The following is a 24,260-nucleotide window of genomic DNA, read 5'->3' on the forward strand; positions in this document are numbered from 1 at the left end:
CCTCCCATTTCCTGGGCTTGATTCCCTCCCTGAGGGAATGAGAAAAGACAATGAGTAAAGAGCCTGAGAAAAGACAATGGTGTAAATTCTGGAGCTACCAAACACGGGCATGATTTGACACACAACAGATTTGCTGAGTGTGTGAGGTGAAAGAAGTAGGTCATGTAAAGAAAAGCTGCCCTAGGACACCATACGGCCCCGCAGTCTATTTCTGAAGTGACAGTCAAAGCCAGCAGAGAACTACTGTTCTTAGAGCAAAAGCTACAAAGAGACAAGAAGAAAAATGGGAAGGTATGGCTGATCATCAGGTCAGAGAAGTCTCACCAGACAAGGCTGCATTGGTTTTAGATGGAGAAAAGAAGATGCCCATCTAGATTTGATAGGAAGTAACTTATTTCTCCAACAGGGTGAACATTTCCGAATGTTTCATGCCATAGCCACCATCCAAAGTTAAAGATCCATTGTAAACCTGCAGTTAGTAACTGATGGGAAGAAATCCCATCAAGGCAAAAATTATGAGATAAAGGTGATTAAAAAAACTTAAGACATTAAAAAGGAATCTAAATGGGAGGCATTTGGTAATGCAGAACTCTTGATTTTTCAGTGGCCCTGTGTGGAGGCAACAGTTGGATTCAATCTTCCTTCTGGGTCCCTTCCAACTTGGGATACTCTGTGATTCTAGGCTGGAATCACAGACAACCTCTACGAGGGCACAACTGAAAGACATTTTCCTACCCAGATAGTTTTCATCTATGAAAATATAACCAGGAAAAGTTTGACTAACCCAAAGTCCTGAGCACCCAACAGCTCCAACCGATGAGGTTACTTCCTATAACCCTTTCAGTTACTACATCCAGCTTTCTTGAAGGCTTTCAGAATTCCATAAGCAACTGTGCAGCTTTTCTTTAACAGGAACTCACATATTCCAAACAGAAAGTTTCACTCTCTGTGTTTACTTTCCTTTTCCCCATTAGCCAACTTCTTCCTTCTCCTTTGTGGAGGGAATATTTCCAATTGGTCCATCCACGGCTGCATTCCTCTATCAGCAGCAGGCAGCCGCAGGTGCGTGCTAAGCAAGGACTGCTGTAACGCTAACACAGCAGTACAGCAGCTACCTGGCAGCTGTCACAGCAGATTATCCTTCTTCTAATTCTCTTTTAAGCTCAACCAAGTAAAGCTCTACCGTCTCCCTCCTGCACATCCCACTTTCCTTCCTTGGATGTCTCCCATCTGAAACATCAGGTTTCCAACACTATCCTAGCTTATACCGCTCATCTCTGCAGCAGCATTACCTACTGATGCTCTGATCCTGGCCTGAGCCCCAGCTCTATGATCTAAGCATATCCTCCTGCTGAAGAGTTTCAAACCCAACCCACAGCAACACCTTCCCTGTACCTGAGAGGTGCCAGCTATTGAAATTTGACAGCTATTGCCAGTACCTGGGCATCAAGTGCTCCTCAAAAAGCAGAAGGTTCTTCCTACCTCATCACTGTTTATTTCTCAAGCAAAAACAAAAGCAAAACCACCAGCTAATCTCCCATTATCTGCAGACATTATAATCTAAGCCCCACAGAATCTGGCAACAGTAGGATGAGAGATGAGAGATATCTGCCTTGGCAGCCTTCTGAAGATCGTGGACCTACAGGTAAGTCTACCAGCTCCATTCTTCTGCTGTGCCAATGCAGAGCACCAATGGAGATACCACTTGGGACTGCATCGGAGGTTAGTTAGCCATGTTCCTCCAGGTAAGCAAAGAATTGCCACCTGCTGCTACCCAGCTTCACAAGAGGTTCTTTGTTTATGGATGGGAACAGTTATGAGTAGCTGCCTCAATCCAAATGGTTACTTCCAGCAAAGAGCAGCAGAGATAACCCAACCACTTAGCATCCTGCAGCTCTGATCCACGCTGGCCTCCCATAATCACCAAACCAGAAACACACATTCCCCTTCAGTGTGATTGCCCTACCTTATTTCAGACCCTAATACCAGTTGCAAAACCTGAAACTCCAGCCTCCAGATTAGTTGATAAAAGCCACACCCAACTTTTTTGATGTTTGTTTTTCCTTCCAAGTTTGGTCACATCAACTCTTTTATACCAACTCCCAGGTGGTTCTAAGGCAATCCCCACAGCCACCACTGGCCTCCTTTTCCATGCTTAGAACACCAGATCTCAGCCTCCCAGTCACAGCTTTGGCATAGTGTCTCTGTCTGCTACAGCTCTGCTCCACTTTTTCTTCCTGCTCCTCTGCACACCATGTTCCCCAGCACCCTGCCAAGAACTCTGGGGCTGTGGGCCATCACGGAGACACACTAAGACAGACTGAAGGGCTTCCAAAGGAGCTCATTGTCTCAGTGTCCAATACAGGACTGAAACAACAATATTATTTCACAAAGTAAAATGGCAGAATTCAAAAACTAAAAGCCAAAGGCATTGCTCTGGCATCATGACAGAAGATTTCTCAATCTTTTTGTGGTGAAAGATTATTTCTTATCTGAAGGAAAAGAAAGTGGAGGGCCAGTCACAGTAGAAGAAAGTTTTATCTTTATGAGACCAAAATGAGTTCTCAGCAGTTGGGTGGACCCAATTTTCTTGTCACGGTTACATCTTCCCAAAGCACAGTTATGCCTTCCAACAAACTCCACCTCCCCACTGTAACCTGAGAGCCATTAAATGGCCTCCGAGGGCAGGTCACCTTAAAGGCTGCCCATGCACGAACAAACAGCATCACAGAATCAGAAGGTTGGAAAAGACCTCTAAGATCACCACGTCCAACAGTCAGCCCACCACCATCATGTCCACTGCATTCCTCGATGCCACATCTCCATGTTTCCTGAACACCACCACCCCTTGGGCAGCCTGTTCCAATACTCCATTGCCCTTTCTGAGAAGTTATTCCTCATATCCAACCCGAACCTCTCCAGTGCAATCATTATCTCTTATCATATAACTTCAAGTATCTACACGTACTGCTGCATCACCTTTGTCTTACAGAAAATAGTGCAGGCCTGCAGAACAAGAGACTACTTGAGCCTAAAATGAAGTGTATTACATGCAATATTTGTGCTATAACCAGGAGTTCATTTGATCTCGATGTCTCAGGCAAATCCCTTCTCCTCTCTGCATCTCAGCTTTGCCATCTGCAAAACTTTGCAAAGTCTGACGTACACGAACAAAAGGCATGGCAGAAATGCAGAAAGCCAATGAGCAGAATGGGAATACTAGGGCCAAGCAGAGAATCACCTCAGATTTCCCAAAGATGGTTATTTATTCATCCTCACATTGTTTCAGGAGCACCAAGAAGCCTTAACAGTGATAAAGGTCCAACAGTTGCCAACTGAGTACTTTTCTTTAATCACATTTGATGCCGTTCTTAAAGCAGCCTGTCAGCTTCTGGAGACATTCGATTATATACAAGTATTACTTAAAGCAAACAAACAAGGGATACATTTCCATTTGTTTGTTTCAGGGTTTCTAAGTGGTGCTTTGTTAGAATTTTCAGCGTGAAGGAAATTCACGGCACTTACGTTTGGATCTAATTTTCATGAAAATTAAATAAAAACAGAATAACACCAATCACCCAAATCCTTCCTACCCGCCTTTCCACCCCAACAATTAAGTTTCCATATAGAGGTTGCTATACAGCCAACTTGGTTTAGGAGAGATTTCACAAATCAGTGCTATTCAGCTTAAACCATCACAAACAAACCGATATGGGAGCTTGACGGTAGTTGCTCAAAGAGAAATGACAGCCAGGCATTGAAGACAACTGTTGGGCAGAGGTAGAGCAGACACCTCAGGCACTGCATAAGTTGCCAAATAAGGGGCACGATGTACGTTATGTTTCTCATTCTTCCTGTCCTCTACATGTTCTACTAATGGGAGTTTAAGGAAAAAGTTCATTTCTAATCCTCGGAGCATTGAGGGAACAGCTCAACTTTAACAAATTACCATCTCCTACTGAAGTAGGACTTGATAATGAAATGGAATATGGGCCTAATCCGACAGTTATAATATATATTAGAAATAAGCACCCTTCCACAAAAGGCCTCTTTTCAGTAGCCTAGTTTTAAAGACAGAACAAAACCCAACTGTGATTCCCCAAAATCTGCAGGACCCACTTCCCCCCCCAAAAAAATAACCACAATGATCTAAATAAAAGGGAAACACCAGTACTTAAGAACACTTATAATAATCTATATGGACATCAACAGAATTGCATGACTCGTTTCAGGGACTGCAAGCTTGACTTCTTCCAAGTATTTTAGCCGTATTAATACCAGCACTGTTCTGGAAAGCTCATGGAAAAATCCTGAAACAATTGCTCACTGAGACAGGGAAAACAATACCAAAAAACCCTCACTGTGTTAGCTTGAGCAATAAAGCAGTTTTGAAGTGCTACTATCAAATCAATAGTATTGCTTCCTTGCTCTGTGTACTAGACACCCAAATCCAAGGGAAATACTGCAGGCTCAGAGAAGGCTCAGAGGACCATAACAACAATATTTCGGATGTGAAGACCCTTATTTGAAGGCAGACTGAAGACTGAATAGCAGACTTTAGAGACAAAATAAAAATGTAAAATCGTGACTAGCACAGAAGTCATAACTTCAGTTTCTCTCTTCTTGGTCTCCTAACAATAGGGGATTCAATAAAAGCTACAAGTTATAGAGCAGATAAAAATAAGATACTCTCAAAACGTCTAACCAGACTGCAGAGCTTGAAGCCAGAAGCAGCTGTCAAGGCCAAAAATGCAAGAATTCCCCTATAAGCTACTGGAAACATTCATATGGTTAGGAACATCCAGAGATTTGGAAGCCCATGATAAGAACTCTTGGTATGGGACCTTTAACTCCTATACCAATCCCTTAAGAAAGCAGCGAGAGGAAGGCATAATTACAACTGCCCTAATTAAAAGTGCCAGGTCCTGCACATTGACCACAACAACCCCAGGCAATGCTACAGTCCTGGGGCAGAGCAGCTGGAAGACTGTGTAAAGGAAATAGATCTGGGGCTGTTGTTCGATGCACAGCTGAATGTGAGCCAGCAGAGCACCCAGGTGGCCAAGAAGGCCAATGGCATCCTCAGTTCTATCAGAAACAGCACTGCCAAGAGCAGCAGGGAGGTAGGTGATCGTCCCTCTGTACTCTGCACTGATGAGGATGCACTTCAACTACTGAGCTCAGTTAGGGGCCCTTCATTATAGACTGTAGCAAGGTGAGGGTTGGCCTCTCCTCCTGCATAACTAGTGATAGGACTAGTGGGAATGGCCTCAAGTTGTGCCAGGGGAGATTCAGGTTGAATGCTAGGAAAAATTTCTTCTCCCAAAGTGTTTAGGCACTGGAACAGGCTGCCCAGGGATGTGGTTTTATCAACATCTCTGGAGGTGTTCAAGCAATGTTTAGACATACTAAGGGACATGATTTAGTAGGGAAATATTGGAGTTGAACTGGATGATCTTGGAAGTCTTTTGCAGCCTTGGTGATTCTACAATTCTATGAACGGGTCATCTCTCATTTTATTAATAACCTGGCCATGAGAACTGCTCTAAGTCATTACCCAATGAGGTGGGCCAGAAGACTGACAGCTCCATAGATAGCCTGCCTGCTTTTAAGCTTCATTTAGTCATAAATATATATATCTTTACTTATTTCATTTCCAGGAAAATATTCAAACAAAATGAACATTCTTGAAAACAACGGCACAAATCTCAATCCCTCACAAGCAGCTTAAGACAAAAACCCTCATAAGATTTGATGAGGTATTATATGGGGCTGCCCAACGAGGTAGTGGAATCATAAACCCCAGAAGTGTTCAAGAAAATGGTGAGCATGGCACTGAGGAACATGGTCTAGAGCACTCGCAGGCACGGACTGGTGGCTGGACTAAATGATCTTAGTGGTCCTTCCAACCTTAATGATTCCAATACTTCCAATTTTATTTCTGAAAGCACGAGCAAGATCTTTCTCCAATGCTTTTCATTTATTTTCTTTAGATGTTCAGGAGAGCTTTTAATATTTCAAGTTTTGTACCACGTCCTCAAAACACATCCAGTTTTTCAGAAGCAGAATTTAAATGCTGTTTCTTCAAATCACATTTTATTTCAGTTCTTTAAAACCCTTCAAATTCCTACATTATTTATGACAACAAACAGTATATAAAATCAGCACTACAAAGTTACTTTCATTGCAGATTGAGAAATTACCAACATTTCTCTGTAAGAAGGTCCTTTTTTTTTTCTTCCTCTCCATGAAATATCCAACCATACAACCTATTTTATATTTGCAGTTGATCAACTTAATAGGACAGGCGGCAACGGCCTTAAGTTGCACCAGGGAGGTTCAGGTTGGATATTAGGCAAAAATTATTGTCAAAAGCATGATGAGATACTGGAACAGGCTGCTCAGGGAGGTGCTGGAGTCACCATCCCTGGAGGTTTTATGGGAACGGATAGATGTGGCACTGAGGGTCATAGTCTAGAGTGGTCACACGCATGGGTTGATGTTTGGACTAGATGATACTAGTGGTCCTTCCAACCTTAGAATCATAGAATCGCAAGGTTGGAAAGGACCTACAAGGTCATCTAGTCCAACCATCCTCCCATCACCGTAGACACAACAAACCACTAAAGCATATCTCATATCTTAATGATTTTATGAAGCACACTGATAACTACTTTGTATCCAACCAGCAGCAGAAGCACCATCAGAACCAATCCTCAGGAAGGCTATGGAATGGACACGCTGAAGTAAGGACTCACCATCCAAATGCTAATGACAGATTAAAAACAACCTACGCAATCACCAAATTCAATAATACCAAAATCACAGCAAAAAGTTATCCAGCTCATTTCTTTATAATAGAATTTCTCAGCTGGAAGGCATGTTTAAAGACCATCTAGTCCAACCACCCAACCACTTCAGGGCTAACCAAAAGTTAAGAGATAATACTGAGGGTGTTGTTCCAATACCTCTTGAACACTGACAGGCATGGGGTACCAGATCACCTCTAGGAAGTCCGTTCCAATGTTTGACCACACTCACATTAAAGCGCTTTTTTAGCCCCCGCTGCAGTAATTTAAATGGTTCTTTCCTGAGCCTTTTTATAAACAACCTACTGGATGAAGCCATTGGTGTGAAGAGTTTGGTGGACAAGGACAATGACCAAGAAGCATTGCACAAAGTTAAGTCCTCACAGGCAGACGAGGGCTGGGGGCTCTCCTGTCACACACACCAGGCCCAATAGCCCTGAAGAGCTGCTGGCATGCCAGAGGCCCCTTCACACCAACACGATTCCCCAACAAAGGCACTTGGGTCATGCACTGATGGCCATCTGCAAGTTATTTTTAGTTAAGTATGTTGAAAAGAAATTCAGCTGGTGCAGACCAAAACAGGTTCTAGGGATGGTCTGTAAGCCCTCAGAGGCCAAAGACCACAGGCTGTTTGGATCAGCTCCAGTCTCAGCTACAGCAATCCCAATTCTTTCAGTTAGGCTCTACAAGCCTACATTCTCCACGGACCTACAAGCCTTCAAAAAATAATGATGTGCTATAAATCAACCTTGATCCCCGGCAGTTAGCATTTATTACCTCTTTTTTTGCTGCATGCTGGCTTGCATCATCCACAAAGCCTCATTTTCTACCACTACAAGCTCTCAAAGGGGCTCCTTTCCTGCACCTTCAGTGGGCTTCCCTGCCCACTAATGGATGGGACAAAGTTCAAAACAGCTAGATTCATTCTTACGTCAAAATTAAACCACGTGGATTTTCCTCTGTTTTGTTCAAAGCTGCATATCAAGGTATCCAAGTTTCTTCCTCTCCCTGGGGTCACACTGTGAACTCTGAATTTTGGTGGTCAGGCTGACTCAAAGTCCAAGAAAACAACATTGTTAACATAATTTTTTTTTGGCTTTATTTTGGAGCTCAGAAAATGGAAAGACAAGCTTTCTCTGCTCAAAACTATTTTACAAGCAAGGCAGCTGGCTCCGTTGCAGCTGTAGTGGAGTTTTTTAACCCTCTGCTCCCTCCCTAGAGATGACCTAAATCCATGCTCAATACAAGACTGAGGAAAGCAGCAAGTTAGCTAAAGGTGACAAGTAGTCGTTTTTGAGCAGAAAGGCACCTGCTAAAGCACATTAAAACATAGATACAAATCCTGAGTAAACAGCATGTTTGTAATGCTTCAGTCTGGTCTGGAGTGGCTCTAGGCTAATTCTGTTCAAACTGCTATTGGCTACATGGAACTGTAACTGAGCAAATAACTTCCAGAACTTTGCCACAGCTCTATATGCCAAAATGAAAATACAGAGAAATTAAATATGTTGTTGCACATACTTTGGAAGCCAAGGATTTCTGATACAATAGCTGTACAGCTAATAAGTTAGCACCAAGATACAAACAGCAGCCAGGTCAAATCCTTAAGTCACTCTGTAGGAAACCTAGATATGTGCTTGTTTTAGCTCAGAATTACACCGAGACCTCATATGGTCCTTGCTAATGAAATGAGAGGAAGCAGTAGTATCTATTCCCAGTGTAACAGCAGGGAAACCAGATTGCAAGGTTCTTCTGCTAATATGAGTTACTATAGTGTTGCGGGAGCTTTGCACTGTTGCAATAATTGCAAATTTAACAGGCTTTTTCATCCTTCTCACCTTCAAATCCTCTCTCTCAGAACAGCTTAGTGCTGCCATCTACTTCTTTTTCCTCTTTTTTTTTTAAATCTTAACAGCTTTTTGGTTGTTTTTTTGTTTAATCCTAACCAGGTTCTTAGCGGACCAACTCACCCACAACAAGAACGTCTCAAGTCTCTACAGTTTTGGTCTGCAAATTTACACTTTGCCCACCTAGTTGCCAAAATTAATGGGGGAGGGGGGGGGGGGAAAGAAAAAAGCCACTGCCATTAACTGTATTATTTCTTCTACAATACCTGGGTGATATTTCACAATACTGGCATTCAAGGCCAGGCTGGATGCGGCTCCGGGCAACCTGGTCTGGTGGTTGGTAACCCTGTCTGTGGCAGGGGGGTTGAAACTAAATGACCTTTAAAGTCCTATTTAACCCAGGCCATTCTATGATTCCGTGAAGTTAAGCTAGTAAATTCAAGGACAAAAAAGTGGCAAAGACGCAGGACACAGAAATACTTCTGAACAGTTCTGGAAAGCAAATTTATTTAGCTGAAAATGTTATTCAAAGTTCCGGTCTCAGAGGATTAATAAAATGTTGTGGTTATTTTTTTTTCTTATAAGTCATTTATTTGCACAGATACAAACATCGCTGGAAAAATAAATAAATTTCAAGGCTAAAGGATCTATCATCTGAATAAGGAGGCTAAAAACATTCAGGCTTTTTACTAGAATCCTGCTGCTGATCAGGCAGGAGCTGGTCTTGATTAATTCTCCACCGCGCTTTTTCATTGCACTGATTTATTTTTAGGGTGTGAGCACTTCTTTCTACATCATTCCCCAACAACCACTTTTGAGTGCCTTAACTGAGTTCTGCAGGGAGTAAAGATGCCTACAAACCACAGCGCTGCTTCCACTTGCGCCTTCCTGTGGAACAAAAACAGCTAGGAATAGCGGGAGGCCACGGCCACCTTCTGCCTCCCACCCACATTACACTAGAAGAATCAGTGAATGGCTTAAGCTAGCGGGGACATACAAGATCATTTAGCTTCAACCCCTCTGCTTTATAAGCAGGGTTACCACCCACCAGATCAGGCTACCCAGGACTCCATCCAATTGCTTTGAATGCCTCCAGTCATGGGGCAGCCAAAGCCTCTCCAGGCAGTCTGCACCAGTACCTCACCACCCTCTGAGAAAAGCATTTCTTCTTAACATCTAACCTAAGTCTCCCCTCTTTCATTTAGAAGTCATTTTCCCTTGTTCTAACACTGTCAGACCATCGGTTCCCCTCCAGCAAAAGAAGGTGCATCTATCCCTACCAGAAGGATCTTCTCCACAGCTGGTGCTCTCCAGAGAATTACGCTGCTGGCAGGCATCGCTTCCCTTCATTCTAACCAACACAGCCCCAACCTCTGCAAATCAGGGCTTTACCCCTGAATAAAGCCCCTTATATACACTTCAGTGCAGTGGTGGTTGGCTGCATCATATTTGCTTTGCTCCAATAACATGCAGACTTCTGACCAGAACAATTTGGGAAGCAAAAAATTATCTTGATTTCATTCTGATCCATTTTCATTCTATCACACACTTTGGCAAGCAACAGAAAAGGCTCTGAATTATTCATCTCCAAAAAGAGTATTGTGGCATTGGATCCAGCTGCCTGGAAAGATGGTGGAGTCACTGTCCCTGGAAGTGATGAAGAACCATGGAGGTGTGGTACTATAGTGGGGAAATACTAAACTAGGTTTTGCTAGTTGGACTAGGCAATCTTTGAGGTCTTTTAGAAACTCAGTGAGCCTGATTGCCACCCTTATCCAGATAGCCACAAATGTAATGAGTCCCAATCACATGCTTGCCATGAGCACTCAAATCTCCATGCAGAGGACTTACAGCATATCCCCACATGCATGCAATTAGGATCATGCACAGAGAGGAGTGTTTTCCCTACTGTCCTGCCTCCCTGTCTCAGCACAGGCTACTCAAATCCTTGCCCAGGTTTGCACTTTGGTCTCCCATGCTCATATGACCCCAAGGCTCTGCTGAGGCTGCAGACAAGTCATGAGGGCTCTGGTGGAGTGAATACATTTGTCCACAGGGAACCAAAAGGAATTAAATCACATTATGCACGCTGTACCAGGCTGACGAAGGTCACAGATCCGAACAGGGGCAGCCAAACCTTCAGCACAGATGTTAACTTTACAAGGAAGCACCCTGTAAAGGGATGAGACTATTTTCGGCAGCAGATTTATTCATTTTCTTTTTTTGCTTTTTGCAGAAGTTTTATTTTATCACAGAAAATGGATGGGATCAGAGAAAAATAAAACTAAAATACAGTTGTTTTTTTTTTTTAAAGTAAAACCTCATTTCTTAGCTGTCACTCTTGCATTCTGCATACCATGCCTTAGCATTAACTGCTGCCAAATGCAAGACGTCAGGTCCATCTGGCAGATGTACACTTCCCTGGCTGCCAAGTGTTTCCTTATGATGCACAGGCTTTACTATTAAGTGCATTTGCAAATTCCAGCCTTCTAAATGAGCAGGGCTTCCAAACAGCAGCCCTTGCTCTGGAGAAGCCCTGCAAGGAGGTTATTTGAGGTACCTACACCCCAACCACCCAGAGTATCTGTTGCACTTATTTGGCCTGGGGGTACAGGTATTTGTTTCCTGGTAACCAATAGCTGTACCAGCTGTTGGAGAGCTTTAGAGTCCCCTTTTCTTCAGATTATCCCTAAGTAAAATTAGGGATTACTTAGGGAGCCAAGGGGAAACCCAACTACCCAAGCTGACACCGTTACTTACTCACATATAAACACAGCCAGGAAATAAGCATATTTATTTATATATAAACAAAACAAAAACAAAAAGCTATCTGTACAATGTTTTATACACTGCTTTTATATCCAATATTTACTACTTTACTTATCACTTGAGAATTAACTTTCTCCCCAAGAAATTGGTGATAAAATGCCCTCTGGTGGGCGTGACTGCAGACCTCTACAGCAACAACCACCTCCTTAACAGTTCAAGAGACTTCAATATATTCATGGGGTTACTATTTTTAAAACAGAGCGAGACAAAGCACATACTTGCTTTCCAGAAGAAACAGCTACACCCCTGGCTGCAAAGCACATGTTATGCTGCTAAATATCGAGCCAAAAAGTATTTCTGGTTTCTAATCCAAAGTCAAAAACAATAATAAAATATATATATATATGTATATATATATATATTCAATCCTATTTAAGTGTCCCATCACTGCCCAAATCACTCTTTAGTGTTCACTTTGCCTTTTTAGGATGCTTGCTTCACTCCAAAGACAAAGCTGAAAAAGAAAGTTGCATTCTCTTTGCCTCAGCGTAAAAGAATCTTTGTAGATTGGAACAGAGAAAAGAGGGGTGGAGAAGAGCTGTGTTTTCATAGTTGAGAGCTGTTTGTCTTGCTGGAGCATGAGGCTCAGCTAGAAAGGAAGCCTTCATTGCACAGCAAGCATCAGCCCTCATCCCTGAAGATTCAGTGCCTCGAAAGAGGAGGCAAGGACAGAAAAGTCCTCAGAAATAAATTGAAATTACCAGGATGTGTTTCATTCTGAAGATGCTCCATAATTATGGGTGGTGCTGAAGCGAAATAAATCGAAAGAAGAGAACTGGAAGCTGAAGATACAGCGACTGAAGAGGTAATGCAGCAACCAGGGTTCAGACCGCTACTGCAGCTACTTTGAGGATATACATAAAAGAAAGGAAAAGAGAAGCTCTTTGATAACAGCCAACGCGGAGAAGGAAAGCTGTCAGGCAAGACCCAACTACATAAGCCTGACCACTGTAACACAGCCATCAGAAGCCACAGTTACACACAGAACCAAAGCTGACCCCATGTGTCTGCAGTGGACTCTATTTATTTCTACCTCCTCCCCAAACAAAAAAGCTCCAGGGTCACAGCTAAATAAGGATAAACAGCACAAAACATTCCCACCCTATGAAGGAACATGGGAAAACCCCACTGCTTGCTCTGCGTTCCTTTGTGCTTCCAGTCCATATAGGAAACAACACTTCCTCTACTCAACCCAGGCAGCTCAGAATTTGATTCCTGCTTTCACAATCCAACTGGCCATTAATGGTTGTTTAATGTCTTACAGTGTTATGTATCATATTCCTAAAATAGATACATATAAAAACTACAAATACTTACATACGTCGCATATATGGGATATCTATGGGGTGTGAGGCACTTTGCTCTTTCCACAGATACTTCTAAGCAACAGAGGTTTGCTTCTCAAGTTGTTGTGAGGCATAAACAGTGGTGAGATTCAATATCTACCCTCTGCTTTTCTATCCTCTAAAAAGTGAGCAACAGTGACGAAAAAGCCCTCATTTAGCTGAAAATTGCCCTTTACAGCAGTAACACACCCCTGCTCTGTGCAGAGCTCCGTCCCTCTCTAGTGGCAGCCAGGTCACATCTCAGCAATAAGCCTGCTCCAGGCTCGGCTAACAGATCATTTTTAGCTCAGACATCAGAAACTTCGCGTGTAAGATCCAATGATCCCCCTGTTTATTCTTCTTTGCCAACAGCCCACCAAGAGGTACAGAGCTACATTTGCAATTGGCTTTGAAGACAGAAGCTGAGGGTTTCACAGACCAACGCTGTCACTTGGTGCTGTACTGTACTGATTTACGATCATCACTCTTGCAGACATCTCTAGACACTGTGTTGATTGCAGCTACAGTGAAGCTTATTTATTAGATGTAACAAGCCAAGATACTGTACTCGTGCATGTGTAGTTATATATGCATGATGTCTGTGCTCTTAGATTCTGCCTTAAGTTAAAACTAACAGATTTTCTAGACACAGATTAGTACTGACACTTCTTGGATCTTATCCTGATAGTTAGTCTTTTTCTCTCAATAAGCTCTGCAGTTAAATTAGCAAGTACAGGTATAAGTTAAACTATTTTTATCGATCCCTGGCCCTTAAAACACATGCACACATACATAATATCACACTATTATTAAATATTACATATTTTTATATACAATATGTGCTACTACGCCTATCAAGCATAGACAAAAACCACCATGCTTTTTTTTCCCCTCTCTCTCTTTGAATTTTCTAATTAAGAAGATAGCCCAAAGCTGCACAGCTCCGATTGCTTATAGGTTCAACAGCAATCTTTACATAGGAAAAAAAAAACAAAACAGATTTTACCCTTTAAATAAAACCCATCATCTCCATACAACCAAAGACTGGTACGTTCTTCACTTTGCAAGGTAACGTCTAGACAGCAGGAAGGCTTGTGATATGCAATGCCATTTCGATAAGCACCTATAGGAAATCAGAGCCAGTTCATGTTTTCCTGAAGGTGAGTAACTGCCTGATAAATGCTGTGGCCTGAAAACAGGAGGAAGAAAGAGTTAACCATGACTTTTACACGCAGTCGGAGCCTAAGCAATCTACTGAGTTCTTCGGATCAGAACAGGGTACCCAATGCCTCAAGTAAACCACCACCTCAAGCAGCAGGTGCCTCTACTGAAGCAATATCTCTGTTTCCATCAGGAATTAGCCTCAGCCTCCCAGCTTCACCCAACTGGTTATCAGCCTCAGTCTACAGCCCAGACCACCTTAGCCACGCCATCAGAAAACCGCCTGAACTACTACAAACAAAGCAGCCACCACGGCACAGAGGTGGGTTTTTGCTTGTTTTACTTGCATTACCCCTGCAATACAATACTTCAATAACTTAGCTGCCGCAGCCACAAGATTTGTCTAAGAACAGCTTTTAGAAGGCTTGAAGGATGCTGCTGTGAACTGTTCAAGTGTGATATTGAAACAGTGAGTTTAAGGAAAACTTGCTGCAATTTCTCTCTTAGTGAGAGTGGCTCCTTCCCCTCTCCATACACAAACACCTTCAGAATTTTCTATTTGAGATGGGGGGGGGGGGGGGGGGGGGGAAACACCCCAAACCAAAATAAAGGGTATAGCAGCAGCATAAGAACCACAATTCCCCTCTTCGCCTGAGACTGCTTTTCTGTATTGAAGCACCATTTCTTTGAGCCTGCCCTGTATTTTACAGACTTCAGGCAAACCTTTTTGTTTCCTTACTTTCTGTCCTAACCCTCCTCCTACAAATAACTCCAATATCAGCCACAACTTCCCATTGCCTGTTTAGTTCAGAGAGAGATATGGCTGCAACGCCGCAGAGCTACAACTGCTCACAAGTTTAATCATAAAATTACACATTTTTCTTCCAACCAAAAAAGAAAAAAAAAATAAAGAGAGAAATGTACTGGAAAAAAAATAAGCTTTACTTCAGGGATTTGATAATCTTAAAGAACTGGCAGAACATTCATCTAAGATTTTTCAAGGTACCAGACTGTAACCTCACTGAATTCAACTGATTTGGGCCAAGGACAAGTTTGGCCCATTTTATAATACAAAACAGAAGAAAGAAGGAAGGAAAGAAAGATGGACTGAAGTACCTGGGCCACACAAAGCAAAGAGCAAAGAGACCAGAAAAACGTGCCCGCTCTGCTACTGCTCATCCCCTCTTTAGCAGCTGCTGTCATCCACAGAGATTTGCAGACTCTTCCCTTGACCTCAAGACCTTCACAGTTGAATTTCACAAGTGATTTGTTCCTCAGGGTACAGAAGCACGGCACAACATCAGATACATATTGGAACATGTCAGCTCCACAAGTGTTAACTAGTTCAGGATATGGTCCACAGTTCAGCGGCTTTTGTGACAATTCACACATCAAGATCAATCAGGAGGCTCCCTAGAAGGTCCCACTGAACTACCTTCCAGCTCTTACATGCTATAGGCAGCTTTTAATCTGATCTCATTACATTTGTGTACAGTCTCAAGGCTTAAGAAAAATCAAGAGGGTTGGTCACTGCTCTCAGGGTAGTACAGAGCCATAATAAACCAAAGACTCACGCCTTCCAAGCTGTAGATAGGGCATTCAATCCATACCAGCATCAGTCTAAGTGCAATAAGAGTTAACTCGCAAAAAGATCAAATCCAACTCATTTATGTCTATGCAACATTGATTTCTATGAACTACATGTGTGTAACCAAGAGCAACATTTGATCTGAAGCCTAATACCTTGATGTCCAGCTATTATAAAACAGAAGCAAAGAAGTAGCTACAAACATTTGACTGATGTTACCAGCAAGCAGGGCATTGCAAAAAAGCCTGTACCAGAAATCCATATTGACAGTATTCAAACAGGACATGGCAAGCCATGCTATTAGAAGGCATTGTACAAATATTTTGGAGGGTTTTGGTTTTGTTTACAAAAAAAACATGACAAGGGGGAAAAGCAAAACAGAGCCACAGACCGAGAAATAAGTTAAGGCATGCAAATACATGCAAGCTTCTCCCAGGTTAATTCTCCTTGTAATTGACTATTGATTGGTATATGCAATGTTTAGAAACATGAAATACTGGGGTAGAGGGGAAAAAGAACCACATTTAGTACACTGTATTCTGCTTCAATCTATACTTTCCTCCTATGACGAGCCATAAATATTATAATAAATAGGACAGTGCAGTATATATAACATTTTGCCTTGCACTGTATTAGCAATTCCATCAGAGATGACCTGGAAATGTTAACCACACACTTTCTTCACCTTAAGAAGCATTTTTCATAGCCTCTCATCACACTGTATCCTTGCTATATTTGGTATTTCTCGGCTCCCAACAGGGTACGCTGAAAAGTACTCTTGGTATTATCTAGGTTTTTCAGATGTAATATATCAAGCTGTTTATGAAGTGGAGCAGGTCGGGGGGGAGCAGAAATAGTACTGGGCAGCTGTCCCTAAGTCAAGTAAATCATTTGAAAAAAGGAAGAGGTTAAAGGCACACTTCCAAGATCTGTTTTCTGATTCTAAAACTTCAGGTACGATTGAGGACTGTGCACATCCCTACTCTGAAGCAGAGACAGTAAAGCATCATCCCCCAGGCCTCCTGCATCCAGCAAGGTGCAACAAACTCTTGAGCTGCCCTCCTGGAATTTAAGGGGATTACATGAACTTCAGTGCAAAATATTCTACAATCAGTGAGTAGCCTGGAAGGAAGCAGAGCACTCCACATCCATGATAGAGAACACCCATATGGGTTTGGTTGCATCTATTTGACAGGACAAGGGGAAATGGCCTCAAGTTGCGCCAGGGCAAGTTTAGGTTGGATATTAGGAAGAACTTCTTTACAGAAAGGGTGGTTAGGTACTGGAATAGGCTCCCCAGGGAGGTGGTTGAATCACCATCCCTGGATGTGTTTAAGAGCCGTTTGGATGTGGTGCTCAGGGATATGATTTAGTGGAAGGTTTTTGGAGTTGGGATACTATGGTTAGACTGCGGTTGGACTTGATGATCTTCAAGGTCTTTTCCAACCTGGGTAATTCTATGATTCTATGATTCTATTCCTATTCCCAGGGGAGAAAGGGAGAAAGATGAATTAATTGCAGCTTTGAAGTAGTTACCACTTGCATAAATAAATTTTTCTTAATTGAAATCCTTAAAATTTAACCAGCATCATATAATCAGGAAGCAGCTTGTTCCCATCCTCTAAAAATCACCATCTATACCAGGGCCTCCTGCTTCTCGCACAATTTTGATGGGAAAAGTTCCTTTGATCCTTTTCATCCCTCACAACATCCCTCTGATATACCCCTTATACCCTCCAACACATCGCATTCAACAAGCCGTTCAGAAAACAGCAGAAGACCAAACAACATGGAAAGAAAACAAAAGCCATCAAACAACAACAAAGAAGAACCAACTTCACCGCTAATACCGCTGCTAACTTCGACAGTCCAAGAAACAACACCAAAATACTAAGGATATAGTTTATAAAGATAAATGAAAGGGCTGTTTTACAGTGGATAGGTTGAGACAAGTGATAGCTGTTCCATGTTACTTACACGTGTACTTTGCATTTTAGAACGGGAGGCAGAGCATTGAAGTTCCATCCAGAGTTCACAACTTCTCCCCATCCCATTCCCAAATATCATGAAAGGGGAAGGAATACGCTCAATAAAATATTGCTTAAGGTCATGGGTTGTTTTTTTTTTTTTACAGCATTTAATATAGTTTCAAAAGCACTTCCCAGACATTTATATACCTGACAACATTTTGTAGCATGAAGCATTCCAACTTGGCAATTTTTCCCCCACTCTTGGCAAGCAAGAGAATAAAATGGAGAGAAAGTCAAAAAAAAAAGAATGAAGTTTTCGAAAGACTCAATATGTCAGGAATCGTTTAATGAATTCAGGTGCTCAACAAGCAACCAGTCAACAGAAATTCGCAAGACACGTGTATTTCAAAGCACAGGTAAACACAGCTGCATCCACTCTGAAGTTATTTCTTGTTGTAGAACGATGAGAGAATGATCTTTCTGAACTCCTTGCCCTCTTTTGGTCTGTGGTTTACCTGTGGCTGGAAGAACCAGAGGCACTGAAATCTTTCTCTCTCCATTCATAAGGAGAAGAGCATGTCTGAGTCTCAGCCTGAGGAGGGAAACTTTTCTTCAGGTAGCTACAGCGTGCTGTGATCTGCAAACCCACCGCTCAGCACTCACAGACCAAAAACCAAAATCCTCAAACAGGCCTGACAAAGCTCATCTCAAAGCAGAATTATCTGATTTAAGTATTATTACTCTTCAGCGTGGACTCGGACAAGTATTTGGAGGGAAAAAAAGCTCTTAAATCACACTTTAAATCCCGGATTTCTACTGTCCACGTTGTCATGCAAATCGTGGATTTGTTTTTGTGGGAAAGAAAAAGTCGAGGCAGATAAAGCGCCTCTTCTCCATGCTCACAAATATCAATAGACGGATGATTGAAGTCCAGCTCAACTGCTCAGGGCATGTGCTGAAGCCGAGCCCTGCAGCAGCAGCAGTTCAGCCACTGACACCACGTGAATCTCAAGGCTTCTTTCCAGAGTATCACAACTACACACACAGGCCAAGAAAACTTCCACAACACGCAAGTCTGGCAGTTCCTGGTTAACAGCAACACTGCAAAGGAATCACATCAGTGGCAGCTTTTCTTGCAAACTGCTGCGCTGAATTAGTTCCAAAAGATAATCCCTAGAAATAATCTATTTATTTTTTTTTTTCCTCCAATTAAATTTAATTTCACCTATATTTATGTAGAGCTTAGCCCTGGAATATGAGGTAAATCCAGGAATTGTGCATTTGCGTCTTCCAGCAAGTCAAACCTTTCCAGGTTCTGTTTGAAGTGCCAGCACTTGATATCACTTTTGTACGTTCAGTTGCATGACAAGGAATTAATAAGAAGTGAAACAAAACTAGACTGAAAAAGCAACGTCGAATTCATGATAGAAAGCCTTTGTAATGCTGAAGCAGTCTGCTCGAACATCAGTGTGACTTCTGCAAGCCATCGTAAAGCTACCTGAACTATAAGGCTACCAAAAACCTATGTATTTTTCCAATACTAATGCCAACAACAACAGAAATCCAAGTCCTGGCTATCTGAAAACCCAAGCATTGTAGGTTTAAAAAAAAAAATGAAATAAAATAACAAACGAGCAGCACACAAAAATTAAGGGAAACAGCCCCATGTTCCTGATATTCTAATCCACGACATAAAATTATTTATGGAAGAGTGTGACTAGGAATTCAGTTACTGTCATTTATCAGATGGTCAAGACAGCCCGGAGGTAACCGGCTGCATAACAACAGCACAGGGAAGGCTTCTCAGGGCACCTCTGGTATAAATTCTCTTCAATCCCATTTTAACCATAATAGGTAAACAGCGCATATTCAAAACCTGCAAAGTGTTGAGTTTCAAAACCCTGACGGAGAGGCGTTCCTGTAGAGGTTTCTAATCTACTTCCTTTTAATCTCCTCCTAGGCAAGGAAGAGTCCTTTGTACTTTGGGCAACAAAGGCAATGTGGAAGTGACAGAAGCATGTCAAAGCTGTTTATATCTCACACATCTTCATACACGGTGCTGCTGTTGGCGGGGCACGGGGAAAAGGCCATGTTCGGCTCTTGCATGGAGCCTCAGCTTCATATAGGGAACTCCATAGGAGAGTGACCAACATAGAGGAAAGCTAAACCCCTCACCTCCCTGTGCAGAAAGGAATAGATCAATGCAACAAAGGGTTAACACCACACTTCCAAGGACCCCACAGTATACTAAGGCAAACTTAACTACACCTTAAAGCCCACCCGGTTACAAATCAGGTAAGTGTGAAACCTGTCAGTACAGTATTGCTGCTGGGGAGAGATGAGTGCTTAAGAAAGTTATTAGATACACAAATAAACCTCAGAAACCAATGGCACGGAACCATGTTTAACGTTACACGGTACGGCCGAATGTTTCCAAACCGAGCAACTGAAATGGGGAAGAAAAGGGAAAAAAAAAGGCTGTAGGACCAAATAATATGCCAAGCCATGCTGAGATTTCAGCCAGCTGAAAGCCTTGATTATGGCACAAAGAATTAATGATCTGAAAACAATGCAGACCTCTGTGGAACATTATGAAGCTGATGTTCTGCAAAGAGGAGCTTTGGGATCAGAACGTTGGGTTCCTTGGCCCCCTGGCTCTGCAGTAAATCCAGGTGGATCAGTGCAAGTGAGTGGGCAGGGCACTGCGAGAGCCTTTGTAACATCCTCAATAGGATGCTAACAAGGGACGCTTAGAAACAAAAATTAAAGGTTAACAGTTGATGAAATAACTCCAAAAACTTGAAAAAAAAAATACAACAAAAACCTAAAAACTGATTTTCAGATGACAAAAAAAGAAATCCCACAATAGGGAGAGGGGGCAGAGGTTAAACAAGGCACGGCAGATGGGAACCTCTCTCTACATCTGTGTATCCAGGGGTGCTTCTCCCACAAAGCCACGTGTGAGCTTCTACCACAATACAGAGGCTCTACGCATAGAAGAAGGGAAGGAAAAAAAACAACAAAAAAACAAAAAAAAATAGGTATATTTTTCTGTGCTTCAAAAGAATTGGGTCCATTGGTTTTCGAAGTAAATTAAAAGCTCGGGCAAGCAAGAAGGCACGGATAAGAACTGCAGAGAGGAGCAGCAGTGGGATGAGTGCCAATGCCTGAGAATAGTTATGGGCCCGGTCCGGGTCACAGTTCCAGGAGTGTTGAACTGGAACGGCTCCAATGGGAACGATGGGCTGGGAATGGGGAGAGGAGCAGTGCCGGCAGCAAGCGAGGTGAGCACAGCGAGCCTGGGGTAATGAATCCTTCTCACAAGCAAGCATTAGGAGTGATAACACCAGGTATGGCTCACAGCAAACCCCCCCAAATCTTATCTCACTGCTGGACCGGTTACTACCGGCACGTACTTTCATTTAGAAGATATCCAGTCCCCTCGCACTCTATATACTTTTTATTATTGTTTGAGGAATAAGAGCAGTAGCCCTGACAGAACGTGAACCCAGAAGAAGGATCAAGCAGAAGAAGCGGCTACTTTTGTAGCTTCAAGATTTCTGCCTCTAAAAAAAGAGCAGGCGAACAGGAAAGGCTCCGTTCCTGCATACAGCCACTTTTTGTGTTTCAGCAAGACTTTGACAAAAAAAAAACAACAACCAAATTCGCTTGGCTGTGTATCTCGTCTATCGGGTACCTGAAGTATGACCATCACTCATTAGAAATGTAATTAAAGAAGTGACAAAACTGGATTTCCCCCCTCCCCAGCATGCAGATGAAAACCAGTAACCCTGCCTCTATTTGTAACCATGACAACTATAGAATATTTTATTTCAGTAATATAATTCACGCCGAACATTTGCTCACAGGTTTTGTTGTTAAGGGAAAGGTTGACACGCTGTGCACACATTTCATAAGCTGCCAGAGACAACAAATACAGAGAAGTCGGGCAGTGCTCAGGATGGAGAACCCTGCTTGCGTTGCAGCGCTTATTGCAGACCCTGTGCAGGAAGCAAAGGGAGCACGAACAGAAATTCATCCAAATTAAGCATTAATGACCACTTACTTGCGAGACAACTACTCGGCGTAACCGGATGTTGTTTGACTTCCACGTAAACAACAACGATGCTCCCATGTTTGAGAAGAGGCAATAACTCAAAATCCTGAGCTGTAATGTTTAATTAAAACATAGCACGCGTTATTCACTTTCTATTAGGAAATACCGACACAGATGTTATGGGAAGAGATATCTATGTGAAATGAGGCAATGAAAGATGCAGCTTACAGACGCTGGCTGAGTCTTATCCTGGATGGGTCACTAAATTATTTGCATAGCTCCCATATTTCGTCTTAAATCGAAGACGACTTCCATAAATACACACAATGAAGACAAGTTACAGGAACAAAAAAAAGCCCTGTATGTTATTCAGAGATGATTAAACAACCTACTGAGCAGAACTAAAGTTTGACACAGATAAATGCCGGCGTAAAATATGGTTGGACTTTGTTTCTCCTCCAAAAGAAAAGGAAGAACTCAAACCCATTAGCAGTTTAACTCGGAATATAACAATAACAGAAGGCACTGCTGCTTTGTTTTGGAGGAAAAGCAACCTGAAGGAGTGAAGCTTGCAGGAACACTCTGCCTTCCCTCACTCGGATCATAACACCTAACAGGGAGGATTTAAAGTTTCAGCAGATCGCTAATTATAAGAGACAGCCTTATTATTATCTGCAGTCACCTTAAAGCTGCAGGAGTTGGGATTTATAACTATCACAGAACCGACCTCGGAAAGATACCCCGACAGACACATAAATCACTGCGAGACGCACACATGCCGTGCACACACACACACAGCCTCTTCCGTGGCAAGGAAACAAACAGGGAAGAAAGTTTTCCCATTTATTAGAAACCTGCTACGTGCGATATTCCATTAGAACTGATAACGGAGCCTGCAGCAAACAGGCAGCTTGTTTTGCTTCACTGATGGAAAAGTGATCAAATCCCCTTGAACGCGGGTTCCCAGAACGCTACCTTTCGCTGAACCATTTCCCACACGCAACAAACAAAAGGTGAGGTGCCAACTCCAGCACCAGAAAGGCACGAATATGGAAGGGGGTGTTGGAGGGGAGATAAATCCATCTTTGTCATTTTAGGAGTATTTCCAGCTTTGTGAGTGATGCATAGAAAAGAAAAAAATCCCAGCCTGAGAGCAGTCCCTGTTTATGAAGTGTATGAAAGCCAGCACCTTCCAGCCCTACTGCTCCTTTCCTTTCTCAGCCCTCTTGGGGAGGTGAAGGGACCTGAACCCGACAGCCCGGCACAGCCACTCCATGTCAAATAAGGAACCCCTGTGACGGTACCCAGGGGGATGCAGCTCTGCAAACCGGAGCCAGGCAGCACTCGAGCTCAGTCACAAGTTATTAAAAAAAAACAAATCAACAACAACAACAAAAAGGAAAAAATAAATAAACGAACCGCATCAATAGGAAACCCAGCAGCCAGCCAAACAAACCCCTCACACCGGCGAGGAACGGCCAAACGGCAAAGCGCCGAGTGGCGGAAACGTGGAAGAAGCGCTTTTTGAAAGGTATCTATTTCAGCAGGATTTCGGCGAGAAGTTCCTGCTACAAATCACGCGTAGGGATGGGGAGAGGGAGGGGTAGCGTGTGTAGGGGCGGGGGGGGGCTTAAGGGGGGAGGAATGGAAATAGATCCAGGCACAGCGAAACGCGGTTGGAGACGGGATTGGGGACGGCCGGTGCCCCGGGGCCGCAGCGATCCGAAAGCGGCGGAGCTCGGGGTGACCCCCGGGGAGGGGGAGCGGTGAGGACGGGCGGCCCCGGGGGTGGGTGCCGGTAGGGACAGGGCGGCCACGGCTCGGCGAGAAGCCAGAAGTTGTGGGTGAGCGGCTGAGCTTATGGCTAGGAGCCCCTTTTTTAAATAGAAAATTAAATAGAAATCGGGAAAGGGAAAAATATATATAGATAGATAGATAATAATTAGAAAATAAAAAGAAGGCAATCACGATCCTAACGCTGCCAGCCCCGCACGGCACCCCCCAGGCGGCAGGAGGCACGCAGGAAGTTTTTAATGCGGGCAGCGAGCGCAGGCGCAGGGCAGCCCGGCGCTGCCAGGAGCTCCGCGCCGCTTACCTCCCTCCGCGGGGCGCGGGCGGCCCTGGGCCGGCAGCGCGGGGCCTCAGGCGGCGGGGGGATGCGCGGAGGCGGCGGGCGGAGGTTTGCGCATCGCAGCCTCCGCGCCGCTAACGCAGAGCCCCGCGCGGCTGCGGGCGGCGAGAGCCGCGCTGGAGGCCGGGCAAGGAGGCGCGGCGCGGCGGAGGCGGCTGCTGCTGGTGTTGGTGGTGATGGTAGTGCTGCTGCTGCTGTTGCTGCTGCGGAGCCGCGACCATGCTCCCGTCTGGCCGCCTTCCCCTCACCTACTGCCCGCTTTAGCCGGGGAGGGAGGCGGCCTGGACGCCGGGGCGAGGGGCGGGCCGGGCCAATCGTGGCGGCGGCGGGAGGCGGTGGAGCCCGGCCCGGCTCCACCTCCCCCCGGCCTCCCTCCTTCCCTCCTGCCTCCCTGCCTCGCTCCTGCCTCCCCCGCGGGAGGCTGCCCCGGCCCCAGCGTCGCCGCCGCATCCTCCCCCTCCCCATCCCGAACCCTGACCCCGCGGGGCTGTGGGTGCGGAGCCCCGCGGTTCGGAGCCTCCATCCTCCCTCCTTTCCATCCAT

The 24,260-nt window shown here is 43.9% G+C and overlaps 1 protein-coding gene across 3 annotated transcripts in view; it reads right to left on the bottom strand.

Annotated features, from left to right (window-relative positions):
* KLHL29 (kelch like family member 29) overlaps positions 1-24,007 on the bottom strand; it is a 397,903-nt gene extending 373,896 nt beyond the window's left edge. The window contains exon 1 of one of the 3 annotated variants that reach the window (XM_072333528.1): positions 23,682-24,007. The gene's annotated coding sequence lies outside the window, so the exon portion shown is untranslated. The remainder of the gene's footprint in view (positions 1-23,681) is intronic. The other 2 variants (XM_072333526.1, XM_072333527.1) reach the window with 2 other exon arrangements.
* Positions 24,008-24,260: the final 253 nt, after the last annotated feature.

This window comes from Excalfactoria chinensis, chromosome 3 (genome assembly GCF_039878825.1).
Source record: "Excalfactoria chinensis isolate bCotChi1 chromosome 3, bCotChi1.hap2, whole genome shotgun sequence".
NCBI classification, from domain to species: Eukaryota; Metazoa; Chordata; class Aves; order Galliformes; family Phasianidae; genus Excalfactoria; species Excalfactoria chinensis.